The sequence below is a fragment of the Grammomys surdaster genome, unplaced genomic scaffold (genome assembly GCF_004785775.1).
Source record: "Grammomys surdaster isolate TR1022 unplaced genomic scaffold, NIH_TR_1.0 1149, whole genome shotgun sequence".
NCBI lineage: Eukaryota > Metazoa > Chordata > Mammalia > Rodentia > Muridae > Grammomys > Grammomys surdaster.
In genome coordinates, this window is record NW_021605568.1 from 973,277 (window position 1) to 987,403 (window position 14,127).

At 46.6% G+C, this 14,127-nt stretch overlaps 1 protein-coding gene across 1 annotated transcript in view; it reads left to right on the top strand.

Annotated features, from left to right (window-relative positions):
* The first annotated feature begins 478 nt into the window (after positions 1 to 478).
* Positions 479 to 14,127, top strand: part of LOC114634933 (cytochrome P450 4F22) — a 39,825-nt gene continuing 26,176 nt past the window's right edge. The window contains exons 1-2 of the mRNA XM_028783553.1: positions 479 to 552; positions 13,470 to 13,572. The gene's annotated coding sequence lies outside the window, so the exon portion shown is untranslated. The remainder of the gene's footprint in view (positions 553 to 13,469; positions 13,573 to 14,127) is intronic.

Consider the following 14,127-nt stretch of genomic DNA (forward strand, 5'->3'; position numbering starts at 1 on the left):
TGTGACTCAGGAGGGTAGGTAGGGCAGGCTCCAGGAAAAACAGGTAGCCCTCCACTCCGGGGCTGATGGAGTCTGAGAACTCTTGGAAGCACCCAAAGAATGCTCTTCTGGAACAGTGAGAGTCTCGGAGGTGATGGTGTAGGAACTCCTGTGCAAGCCTGGGAGACAGTTCTGCCTTGGGGCTCTGAGGGACTGGTATAGGAGACGGGTGACCCAGAGTGGAAGTCAGGCTCTGATAGGAGTCAAGACCAGGGAGTCTGAAGGTTTCGGCTCTTAGCTGTCTGCATTTTCACGTCTCCATCTCTGTCTGTTAAGCTCTCCCTTTCTCTGTCTGTCCCAGCTTCCTGGATCTTGGAGGCCAGGCTTGCAAGCAACTAGGCAGGGGCGTTGCCAGTTTGGGCGTGGCCCCGGAGTTGTGAGGCGGGGCTTAGGGCTCAGCCTGAACAGTGTAAAGGGGCTGGGGCTCAGCCGGGCAGGTTTAAAGGGTTGGGGCTGTCAGACATCACTGTCAAAGCCGCGGATCTGGATCAAGAGCGGCAGGCTGAGACCCGGGTGAGTACGTGGGTCCAGCGACTGTGGCCTGAGCGGGGCGGGGCGGGGCGAACATCCGTGGGCGCAGCCAATTTCAGGATCCCACGACCAGCGATAAGGTTGAATGACCAGGAGAGTCGGTGGAGCGAGATGTCGGTGTATCACCCAAAGTTGTCGGGGTTATTATGCTTATTTTATTTTCTGAGCGCTCCCTGGTGTCCTGGGGTCACTTCTTTTTGAGTGCCAGTGGTGGAGAGAGAGGGGGCGCTTCTTGGACCAGAGATTGCTGTTCTGGGACACCTCCTTATAGGGTCTGCCTGGGTCACTGACATATGGTCTTGAAGAGAAAACCTGAGTTGGGCGTGTACTTCTGGGGCACACGTTTTTTTCAGCATACTTGAAGCTGTCCATCTTGCCGATGGGTCTTTTGGTTGTGGTCCAGTCTCAATCAGGAATGCTGTGTCCAAACACAGAAGTGTCAGCATCTCCAAGTTCCCTTCTTTGCAAATAAAATAGTGGTCCAGTCCCTCTACCTTTGGCTATGAGTCCTGGTATGAGTTAGTCAGAGATGGTGTTTGTCCCATAAATGCTGTCTGGCTTTTAAGGGGCCTGGTCCAGAGATAAGGAACAAGAGGCTGCCTTTGGCTCCTGCATAGGCAAGAGCCCCTTTATTGGTTACTATACCTCCACAGTTCATTGTGCACCCTTACTCCACAGTCAAGCTCTCTTTCCCATGTGTCCTCTCCCCTCCCAATTTCTCTGTCTTGAAGCTGACTCTAGCAAGAGCTTGTAACATCTAAATGTCTTGAAGATGAAACCCCCCTGAGAGCCCTGCCTAGACTGTGTGTGTGGGGGGGAGACGAGGGCCAGAGAAAGGGACATTCAGTGGGCAAGCTGGGATTGGAACAAACAAACCCTGGCTGACCTCAAAATCCTGAGCCACTTTTTGATGGCCCCGGCATCTCTGTAGAGCCCAGCTTGGGTTTCCGAAAGGTAACATTAGCTATGGGCTCATGTCTTGGCAGTGAACAGAGTTGGTAACCACAGAGGGGCTTGGATGACCGGGGAGACATTCAGAGAATGAGACCTCATCTCTCCTATTTGACTAGCCTTGGGCTTTGTTCTGTAAATCCCAGATGTCTGTGTAGCAAGGATGAACATGTTGACAGTAACCACTGGTACTCTACCTGAGAGTGAGTGAGCACTTTCAATATCCAATATGGTTTTTGTTTACTTTTTATTTGTGTGTGGGCGAGAATGAGTGTGTGTGTGCACAAGTGTGAAAGTTAGAGAACAGCTTTTAGCAGTATGTTCTCTCCTTTAAGCACGTGGGTGTCAGAGACTGATCTCAAGTTGTCAGGCTTGGCAGCAGGTACTTTTACCCACTGAGCCACCTTGATGGCTCATAAATATTCTATATGTCATCATATCTCTGTGAAGTGGAGAAATATGGTTCCTTTCTGAAGCAACTGGGGCTCAGAGAGGTGTGGACATTTGCCTCAAGTTGCACAGCTACCAGGGAGGATGCACTATTGAATCCCTTCTGTGGCTTAGGTCCAAGTGTGCCATGTTTGCAATGGTATGCAGAGGTCATTGAGTTCCAGGTTGCTACTATCTTAAAACTTCTTTTAAAGGAAGTACTTATCTTTTGACCAAGAATATTCATGTTTCAAGCTTTTATGAGACTCTTCCCTACTTGATTTTACAACTTGGCTCTATCCTCATTTGTTATAACTGATCCTGACCTTTTCCTCAGGTTTCCAGTAATTTGGGATGCTCAGTGTGGGGCAACAGACCTAAATAGTTGTTTTCAGTCTGGACCTGGAGTCTGGCCCTTTGATGAGGAGGACTCCCTAGGTCAGGTAGATATTTTATGTTGAGAGTAAAGGGTAGGCTGGGACAGGAAACAGATTGCCTTGACTATTGGCTGGGAGAGGGAGGATGTTTTGTGGGGTGATTTATCAACTTTGGGGTGTTCCTATGTCAATCCCTGGCCAATGCTTGACACTCAGGAAAAGGCATGTATGCGGTACCTGGCGCTGGCCAGGATCCATGCCTGAGTTCTTTCTTGTGAGCCCACATACCTTGTATAACAAGTCCCTGGTTGGCAGGTTGCCAGCCCAACCTGTCAAACCAGGCTGCCTGGGTATGGGCTAGGCAGGGCTGCAAGGCTGGCTGTTGGTACCACTGATGCCAGATAAGGCAGTTCCAAGCAGAAAGGGCGGAGTACTGTGGCACTCCCAGGGCAGACTGGGTTGACACTAGGGTCTGGTTCACAGAAGAAATGGCCCTGCCAGCCTTCCACAGCCTTCCTAGGGTGCTGGCTTTGAATTTGTTCCAACTTTTATTTTGATAAGAGAGCGTCTCTTGTAGCCTAGGCTGGCTTCAAACTGACTATGTAGCTGAGGATGATCTTGAACTTCTAGTCTTCCTGCCTCCACCTCCCAGGTGCTGGGATTGCAGGCGTGTTCCATCACCTCTGGTTTTCTTTGAAGCTGGAGCGCAAACCCAGGGCTTCACGCATACTAGGAAGCACCCCGCTAATTGAGGTACACCATCAGTCTCGTTTCCCTACTACTGCAAAAATACTAATGAGATGTAGGAATCAGTTTATGCCTGTTATCCTGGCGCTTTAGAGGCTGAGGTAGAAGGACCTTGAGTTCCAGGTCAGCCTGGGCTATTGAGCAAGTTTTGCCTAGCCTAGGCTATAAGAAACTATTTCTTTTCTTTTTTTTCTTTTCTTCTCCTTCTCTCTCCCCCCCCCTCCCTCTCTCTCAGAGATGGAGTATCTCTTTGTGTATGTAGCTTTGGCTGTCCTGGAACGTGCTCTGTAGACTTGTCTGCCTTTGCCTCCTGAGTATTGGGATTAAAGATGGACCACCACCATCTAGTAAGACACTATTTCAGTCCAAAACCAACAACTTCAAGAGATAAACTCAGTTGTTGTTATATTGCTACATCCCCCCTCTCCTCACCCCATCTCTCCCTCCCCAATACAGGGTTTCACTATGTAGTTTTGGCTACTCTGGAACTCACTTTGTAGATCAGGCTAGCCTTGAACTCACAGAGATCTACCTGTCTCTGCCTTCTGAGTGGCTGGGGTTAAAAGTGTGTACCACTACAGCCCCAAAATTTTTAAACTTTACTACATTTATTTAGTGTGTGTGTGTCTCTGTGTGTGTTTAAGAACCTTTACACACTGAGCCTGAGCCTTCTTGCTGGATCCTTATTGCCTTAAAAAACAAAACAAAACAAAACAAAACAAAACAAAACAAAGCAAAGCAAAGCAAAGCAAAGCAAAGCAAAGCAAAGCAAAACAAAACGAAACAGAGTCGTACTGTATAGCGTATGCTGGCCTTAAACTCTTGATCATCCTGCCTCAGCCTCCCAAATGCTGGGGTTGCAGCCTGCACCACCACACTTGGCTATTGAGTTGTTGTTATTCTTTTATATTTGTAACAACATGCGCAAGCATATGTGTGTGTGTGGTTGTACACATGAGTGCAGGTGCCTGTGGAGACCAGAAAGCAATGTCAGTTCCCCTGGGGCTGGAGTCCAAGGCACTTGTGAGACACCTAATGTGGGTGCTGGGAACTGAACTCTGGTCCTCTAGAAGAGCAGTGTGTGTTTTTAATCTGGGTTCCTGTTGTTGAACTGAGGGCATCAGGCTTGGGTGGCAAACACTTTTACCCACCGAACCATCTTTTGGGACACACATATGTGTTTTTTATTGAGGCTTAGCTACACACCATAAAATTGACTTTTTTGATGTTAATGACAGAATCCATGGCTTCACACACACTGTCATACCCTTGCACACACTGTCATACCCTTGCACACACTGTCATGCCCTGACATACATTGTCATGCATTTGCACACACTGTCATGCCCTGGTACACACTGTCATGTTCTTGCACACACTGTCATGCCCTGGTACACACTGTCATGTTCTTGCACACACTGTCATGCCCTGGTACACACTGTCATGTTCTTGCACACACTGTCATGCCCTGATACACACTGTCATGTTCTTGCACACACTGTCATGCCCTGGTACACACTGTCATGTTCTTGCACACACTGTCATACCCTGGAACACACTGTCATGTTCTTGCACACACTGTCATGCCCTGGTACACACTATCATGTTCTTGCACACACTGTCATGCCCTGGAACACACTGTCATGTTCTTGCACACACTGTCATGCCCTGGTACACACTGTCATGTTCTTGCACACACTTTCATGCCCTGGAACACACTGTCATGTTCTTGCACACACTGTCATGCCCTGGTATACATTGTTATGCCCTTGTACACACTGTCATGCCCTGGTACACACTGTCATGTTCTTGCACACACTGTCATGCCCTGGTACACACTGTCATGTTCTTGCATATACTCTGCTCACACTCTACCACTAAGCTGCATTCCTCCACTAAAACAGCTGTTACAGTGCACAGGTCACAGACATTTGATTCAAGTACCTTCAAAAATGGTGGGCACCCACTATCTCCTCGGGGTTCCAAAAGGAGACCTTATACCCATCAGCAGTCATTCTCCACTCTCTCTCCCCTGACTCTGACACTCAGTAATCTGCTTTCCATCTTTGTGGGTTTTTGACCAGAATCCTCTGGTCATTTCTCATCTCTAGGATCATAGATGGTGCATGAGGGCTTTGTGTCTGACTTCTTTCACTTATAGCCATGTTTTCAGGTCCATTCGTATTCTAACATATAACATCCACATTATCTTTCATGTCTGACTAGCATCCCATTGTGTAAATATGTCATATTTTATCCATCTTTTCATCTGTGGTGAGCACTTGGAATTTTCTTCTTTTTGACAGTTATGGATCATATTGGTATAAAGATTCTTTGAATAGTTGTTTTCCAGTTTTTTGGTTATATACCTAAAAATGGAATTACTTAGTCATGTGATAATGTAAGGTTTAACTTTATGAGAAACAACTAAGTTGTTTCCTGTGGTAGCTGCACTTCAAATGAATTGTTTTAAAGGCAGGATCTCACTATTTAGCTCTAGTTGGCCTGGAACTCACTGTGTAATCCTGGTTGGCCTCAAACTTATAGAGAGCTGTCTCTTAAGTGCAGGGATTAAAGACTCATGTGAAGATTCAGAGACAAGTTGAAGGAACTGGTTTTCTTCATCCACCATGTGGGTATCCGGGATTAAACTCAGATTGTTAGGCTTGTCAGCAAGCACCTTCTCTCCCTCCCTCCCTCCCTCCCTCCCTCCCTCCCTCCCTCCCTCCCTCTCCCTCCCTCTTTCTCTCTTTCTTTCTCTCAATGGGGTCTGGATCTGAAACCCAGGAACTCATGATTGTCCTAGAATTACAGACATGCTCCATCATTTTTGGTTCCAGTGAAGTTAAATTTTTTTTTTGTAAGCATGATAGCCCTTGCCTTTAATCCAAGCACTTGGGAAGCAGAGGGCTTGGGAAGCAGAGTCTGTGAGTTCAAGTCCAGCCTGGCCTACAGATGCTATATAGTGTGACTGTCTTAGGGTTTCATTGCTGTGAAGAGACACCATGACCAAGGCAACTCTTATAAAGCCAAACATTTAATTGGGGTTGGCTTACAGTTTTAGAGATTCAGTCCATTATCATCATGGTTGGAAGCATGGCAGCATCCAGGCAGATATGGTACTAGAGGAGCAGAGACTTCTACATCTTGATCCAAAGGCAGCCAGGAGGAGATTCTCTTCTGCATGCAGCTAGGAGGAGGGACTCTTCTGCACTGGGTGGAGCTTGAGCATAGGACCTCAAAGCTCACCCCTGCAGTGACCCACTTCCTCCAACAGGGCCATACCTCCTAATAGTGTCACTTCCCTTTCCACTGGCCAAGCATATTCAATCTACCAGGGTTACCCTATCTAAAACCACAACAAAACAGATCCCACATTTATTTATATTGGAAGGGTGACACACAGCCAGGGAGCATATGCCAGGCCCAAAGAACAACCTGTAGGAGTTAGTTCTCTCCTTTTACCAGGAGGAGCTGGGAGGCTAAACTCAGGTCGCCAGGCTTGGAAGCAAACTTGTTTATCTGCTGAACCAGCCCTGCCCCCTCAATGTGTTATTTATCAAGGCCTTTCTTGGACATCCAATAGACCTTTTCAAATTATTCCCATTTTTTCAGATGAGGAACCACCTCACCCAAGAGAGTCTCAGTTGGAGACTATAGCACCTTCTTCTCCCAGGGGCAGAACTGAGAGTGTGACCTCAGGTAGGCTGGAGCCCACACCTGGCATGGGATGAGGTAGGTGGGCACAGAACCCTTCCTATTTTTGTGTAGTGCCCATGTATACCCAGCCCTCAGAATCAAAGCCAGGAGTTCTCCAGCTAAGATTCCTTTGCATGGCAATCCCTCTTCAATGCCAAGACCTCAGCTTGATATGACTTTTGCCGTGACTGTACTAAGATGCCATGTGGTTTCCTCCAAAGGCTCCTGGACAGAAGAAATGAATGACTTTGAAAGCTACTGCCTAGGGCTGGTACTCACTCATTCTTCTCAGAGTGATGCAGGGGCGGAGGCTGACGGGGCAAAAGGAAATAAGCTGATGACAGGGCTGGGCTTGGCAATGAGGAGGGGATGTGGGCAGAGCAGGGGAAAGGCATGTGAGTGGAGGGAACAGCCTATGCAAAAGCTTAGAAGTGAGAACCAGCTTGGCCTGTGGCTGGGGCAGGCCGTGTTAGACACCATGAATGAGGAGGATTGGGTGGGAGACAGTAGTACTAGGAAAAACAGGGTGTCACGGTCCAGACAGGGTGTCTGAATGTCACTCATAGGACGATTTTGAACAGGGGAGTTTTATGATCTGATTTAAATTTTATACATTTAAAAACAATTTTTCTGGTGTGTGTGTGTGTGTGTGTGTGTGTGATGGAGCATGCGTAGAGGTCACAGGTCAACTTGTGGGAGCTGATTGTCTCCTTTAACCATGTGGGTACTAGGGATTGAAATCAGGTCGTCAGGCTTAGCAGCCAACACCTTTACCCACTGAGCCATCTTGCTGTCTCCTGATTTTATCTCCAGAAGATGCTTTTAGTTTCTGTATCATGGAACACTGTGGAAGCAAGGACAAACCAGTGGGAGGCTGCCACTGGGGTGGGCAGATGTGGGGTGGGAAGGCAGACCTGAAGAAGAATGATTCTGCATTGCAAAAGCATTTGCCAGCACATAGGATTCCTTTGAGGCAGTGATTGTGAAACTTGGGCTTTAAGACAATCCTGTTGACCACTGGTGCAACAGGAACTGAACCAGACTAGTCACTGGATACATTTGTTGAATTGACCCACTCAGAAAAAGAGATAAAAAGAATTGATTGTTGGGGAAGGGCTGTGCAACCTTAAAAGCCCCTTCCCTTTCCTTTTGTTTAAAACTATCTAAAAACGTTCTATTGTAGTGACATTTAATATGGAAATGATATTGCTATACATTGTTTTTCTAGTGTTTTTAAAAATTAATTTTTAAAGACACACATGCACATGTACGCCTGCCTGCATGCGTGCCTGTGTGTGTATACACACACACACACACACACACACACACACACACACACACTCATAATTGCAGGTACTTTTAGGAGAAACCAGAGGCTTGGGAAACCCCTGGAGCTGGAGTTATTTGTGGTTGTGAGCTACCTGTTGTGGGTGCTGGGAACTGAACTCAGGCTCTCTGCAAGAGCAGCAAGTGTTTTTAACTGCTGAGGCATCTTTCCACACAGAGCCATCTCCCAAGCTTGAAGAATTTATTTATTTATTTATTTATTTATTTATTTATTTATTTATTTTTAATAAAAACATGTTTTGTTTTAATGCAGGAAGGGGATGAGGTAAATCTGAGTATTTGAGATTCTTCTAAACACATGACAGGGAAACATTGTTGGGAATTGAAACAGAAAACAGTTCTGATATGAGGTTGCTGAAGGCCTGGGAATGGTGTGGGGTCCCCAGAAGTGTGCACAGGAGGAAGAGGAGAGACTACAGTGAAGAACCCAAACACCTATGACTCGCATGGCAAAGAGGACTCTACACTGGACTGGGGGAGGGGATCCTTGGTGAGAGAGCGGTGGTGGTGGGAACTCCTAATGGGCTCCGGAGCCAGGCTGAAGACATGGAGTGTGTTAGAGTAGGCATGCATTGAGGAAGACAATGACGGTGAGGCTGGAGAGATGGTTTAGCTGGTGAGCATGAACATCTGAGTTTGGTTCTCAGCACACACACGAAACACTGGGCATGAAAGTGTCAGTCTTCCCCTCTGGGGAAGCAGAGACACGAGGAGTCATGAGACTTGCTGGCCAGCTAGCTAGTCAAACCAGTGAGCTGTGGGTTCAGTGAGAGGCTATAGTGGTGATGAGAGCAAGACAGAGAGCAATTGAGAATGAAGCCTGACGTGCATTATGCAAGCATACACGAAAAGAAGCAAGCAAGCAAGCCGGAAAGAAAGAAAAAGCTGCTACTGGTGAAGTATGCTTGTAATCCCCACATTGAGAAGCTGAGACTGGAGCATCTGTAGATAAAGGCCAGTCTGGGCTCCGTGAAACAAACAAACAAACAAGAAATGGATCTGGGAAGATGGCTCGGTGGGTAAAGGCACCTGCCACCAAGCCTGATGACTCGAGTTCAATACCTAGGACCCTCAAGGGAAAAACCAGTTCCTGAAGGTTGTCTTCTGTCTCCACACACACAGTGGTGTACTTGCCTCCTTGATAAATATGTGAATAAATAGATGTAATTTAAAAATTAAACAAAGACATAAAAAAGGGGCAGGGTGGAGGAAAGAAAGAAGGAAGGAAGTGCCCCAACGCAGATTCTGGGGATTAGAAAGTATCACATTGGACAGCTGGATCAACAGGTGCAGCTATTTGCCAAAAGTTTGATAGCCAGAGTTTGATCCCTTGACCGCATATGGTGCAAGGACAGGATCAATTCCTACGAATTTGCCTCTGACCTCAGCATGATACCATGACCCATAAAAAAATAGATACATGTAAATTTCACTAAAAGAATGTTCCTAAATGCCACTCCCCTCTGCTCCCTCTCTAGATACCTTGCACCTGGTTGCGTCAGGTACAAGTAAGTAGTCTCCTCCCTGGAGAGCCAGGGCCACGTCTGTCATGTTCACCACTTTAGTTCCAACGCCTAGAACTGAGTCACACACACATCACTGAAGGCATCCGCCACCCAGTGTTTTGAAGAAAGCCATGAGGAGCCTTTAGTGAGGGTGTGGCTGTGGAGGCACTTGGGAAAGGACCTCAGTGGATGGGGTCAGTCACTGGCTGGCTTCCCTGGCCTGGCCACAGAGACTTTCTCATCAGCTACTGTTAGACTGTTAAACACATAGAGTTATGAATACTTCTTAGGGTGTGTGCCCTTGGGAGCTGCACAGGTGAAATGCTACCTACCTATACCACTTCTTCTCCTTCTCCCTCTCCCTCTGTCCCTGTCTCTCCCTCTCTCTCTCCCTCTCTTTCTCTCCTCTCTCTTTCTCTTTCCCCCTCCTCCTTCCCTTCCCTTCCCTTCCCTTCCCTTCCCTTCCCTTCCCTTCCCTTCCCTTCCCTTCCCTTCCCTTTCCTTTCCTTTTTTCTTTTTGTTTCTTCAAGACAGAGTTTCTCTGAGTCACCTAAGCTGTCCTGGAACTCCCTGTACAGAGCATATAAATGCTTTGCCTGCATATTTGCCTATGCATCATGTATATACAGGGCATCCACGGAGGTCAGAAGAGGGCATTGTATCCCCTGAAACTGGAGTTGTGGATTGTTAAGAACCACCATGTGGGTGCTGAGAATCAAACACAGGTATTCCGAAAGAGCAGTCAGTGCTCTTTGAAGCCTCTGAGACACCTCTCCAGGCCCCCTTTAAAGATTTATTTTTATTACTTAAAAGATTGTGTGTGTGTGTGTGTGTGTGTGTGCGTGTGTGTGCATACACATAGGAGAGACTGTATTGAAGGGTCAAGGCATTAGGAAGGTTGAGAACCACTGCTTTTGCATATATGTAGCTGAGGATGGCCTTGGATGCCTGCTCCTCCGGCCTCTCCCTCCTAAGTCTATGATCACAGACACGCATTCCTCTCCCCTACCCTGTGATGTAGTTCTGGGCATGAAACCTAGGGCCTGACACCCTAGGCAAATGCTCTACCAATTGAGCTACACCCTCAAACCTTTTGTCTGTCTGTCTGCCTGCCTGCCTGCCTGCCTGTCTGTCTCTCTCTCTCTGTCTGTCTCTCTGTCTCTCTGTCTCCTCTCTCTCTCTCTGTATCTATGTATTTATCTATGTATCTGTCTATCTATCTATCTATCTATCTATCTATCTATCTATCTATCTATCTATGTATCTGTGTAGTATGTATATGTATGTATGTATGTATCTACCTATCTATCTGCCTATCTGCCTATCTGCCTATCTGCCTATCTGCCTATCTATCTATCTATCTATCTATCTATCTATCTATCTATCTTTGTTTTTTCAAGGCAGGATATCTCTGTGTTTTTCAAGCCTGGCTGTCCTGAACTCACTTTCTAGACCAGCCTGGCCTCAAATGTACAGAAATTCACTTGTCTCTGTCTCCTGAGTGCTAGGATTAAAGGCCTGTGTCACTGAGTCTGGCTAGTTTTTTTCTGTTTTGTTTTTTTCTTTTTTGATACAGGGTCTCACTGTGTACCCCAGACTAAGAATGGCCTTAGTCTCAGACTCCCTGTCTCAGCCTCCTGAGTGCTGGCATTACAGGTCTGAGCCATACTACCCAGCTAGCATGACTACTTTTGAGTTTCTGCCTGGGACTTGACACACACAGAGCTGTTGTGTCTCGGTTTGGGAAGATGCTTACTTCTTGCTTCTGCCCCTGCCTCAGAGTCTTCCAAAAGGAACACACCTGTTCCTCCTGGCCTATACTTGTGTAAGTGTGTGTGTCTGTATCTGTGCCTGGGTGCTGGTGAATGCATGTGGAGGCCAATGAAAGACTTCCAGTGTCCCTTCTCTTTACTTTCTTTCCTTGGGGTGGGGTCTCTCACTGAACTTGAGTTTGTCATTTTGGGGCTCCTGGAATCTGCCAGTTTCTGGCTCTGCACTTGCATGTGTTCTCCAACCCTGGGGTTATAGGTTCACATGGTTTGTTTATAGGTTCACATCTGTTTGTTTTTTTAAATTCTATTTATTTTTAATTCTATTACATCTATTTTGTGTATGTGCATTTATCCATGGCTCCTGTGTGAAATGTCAGAGGACTACTTGCTGTAGTTGGCCCTCTTCTCCCACACTGGGATCTGGGGATTAAACTCAAGGCACCAGACTTTCAAAGCAAGCATTTTCATCTACCGACCAATCTGAAATGCCCAGTAAATAGCTTTAAATTGCAATAGAATAGAGTCCACAGAAGTTTTCCCTGTGGGGCTGTTCTGGGGTCCAGCTCAGCTGCACAGAGCACATTCACCATGTGGCACAGCCAACCATCTCCATGCTATGAAAACTGTCCCTGTTACACACTCTCTGGCATGCGGCTCTCCCTTGCCCTTTAAATAGTCCACTCTGCTTCCCGACTCCAGACCTTGAATGACTCAAATGGAATGTAATATAAACAGAACAGCACTGTTGCTTTGTGTCTCCATTGAGTTGCTTCTTGTTTGTTATACAAGTCAGAGTCTTACAATATAGCCCAGGTTGACCTCGAATGTGCAATCCTCCTGCCTCAACCTCCGAAATGCTGGGATTGCATTCATGAACTGCAGTGTCTAGCTAATGTCGATCTTTTTGTGATGGCTTATTTCGCTGAGTGTAATGTTCTCTGGACTCACCTGTATCACAGCATATGCCTGACTTCTCCTTCCTGGTCTTCACTGAATCATACTCTATCGTATGTATATACCACCTCTTACTCATTCACTCCCCTGCCTGGTAGTATGTGCTTTTTGGCTGTTGTGAATATTGCTGCTATGGACGAGCTGTACAAATAACTGTTTGACATCTTTCATCTGGATATACACCCAGAGGTGGACTTTCTGCATTAGGTCATTCTAGGTTTATATTAGGCTCGTGTGTGTGTGTGTGTGTGTACATGCCATGGCATACATGTAGAGGTCATAGACTAACTTATGGGAATTGATTCTCTCCTTCCACCATGTGTGTCCTGGAACTCAACCTCAAATCATTAGACTTGATGTTAAGTGCCTTTTCCCATGGAACCATCTCTTTGGTGCTCTATCCTTTCCCCTGCTCCTCCCCCCAATGTGTGTGTGTGTGTGTGTGTGTGTGTGTGTGTGTGTGTGCACATGTGGACATGCCTAATAAAAAGATAAGGTCTCATGTAGCTCAGGCTGGGATTAGACACAGTGTGCCTGAGGATGGACTTGAACTCTTGCTCCTCCTGCCTTAGTCTTCCCAGTGCTGAAAAGGGCAGGCACCACCTTCTGCTTAGCTCTCAAAGGAACAATTGGAGTGCTTTCTGAAGTGGTTGAGCTGGTTACGTTCTACTCCATGGTGCACACAGGTTCCAGTTTCTCCACTTCCTCACCAAAACTTTATTCTATTTTAATTTTACTATGTTTCTTTTGCAATGCTAGGAACTAAGCTGAGGGTTTTGGGCATGCTGAGCCAGGGATCTGCCCCTGAGTCATGTCTTAGTCCCTCACTGGGGGATTCTAGGCAGAAAGACTACTCCAGACTCTACATCCCAGCCTCTCACTGGGGCTCTCTAGGAAGGCACTTTGCAGCTGATACACGGCCCTGGTACTCAATTCTTCCTTGGATTGGAGGAACTGAGCTCCTTGGATTGGAGGAACTGAGCTGGGATTCGACCTCCTGGTCTGTGTGGGATTCCTGGAGAAGCTGGTTTCACAGCCCTGCGGTGTGTGGGGTTAAGCCTGCAGAGCATGCGTCCCTGCTCACTCTTCAACTCCTGTCACTGTTTTATTCCCTTTAGGAACTGGCCCAAAGTCAAGGATCCGAATCCCAGCAACTTTTCTGAGAAGCGATTTCAGTAAATACCAGTAAAGAGAGAAGAAAGTCAAGAGACTTGAAAGCAGGTACCCGAAGGAACACATACACGCACATGTTCAAGAGTAGCCCATTTCCCCATCCCCAGAGGTGGAAACACCAAATATTCACCAACAGATGAGCAAGTGAACCAAAGTGTGGCTTGTCCAGATGATGGGATATTACTCAGCAGAACAAAGATCACAGTGATGATCCTTGCCAGGGTGGCTGCTCTTGGAACAGGTAGAGAGAATAAGCCAGGGAAGAACAGTGCCATTTATACAAAAGAGAAGAAAACCCATAGAAACACAAGGGAAACCAGGCACTGAGTAAATGGGGCAGGATGGTTCACTATGTCATCCCAGCACTTGGGAAGTACTGCTCTGTAAGAGGATAAGATCCAGCCTTAGCTATCCAGAGAGTTTTAGGCTAGCCTGTACTACATCAGACCATGTCTATCCCCAAAACAAAAAAAAAATTGTTTTAAAAGGACAAAAGAAAAGAAGGAAGGGGGATCAATAGATGCAGTAGATGCCAAAATTTGTGCAGAAGTGACTGCTAATGGACACTGGGTATTGTTCTGATAAAAGTGTTATAGACAGAGG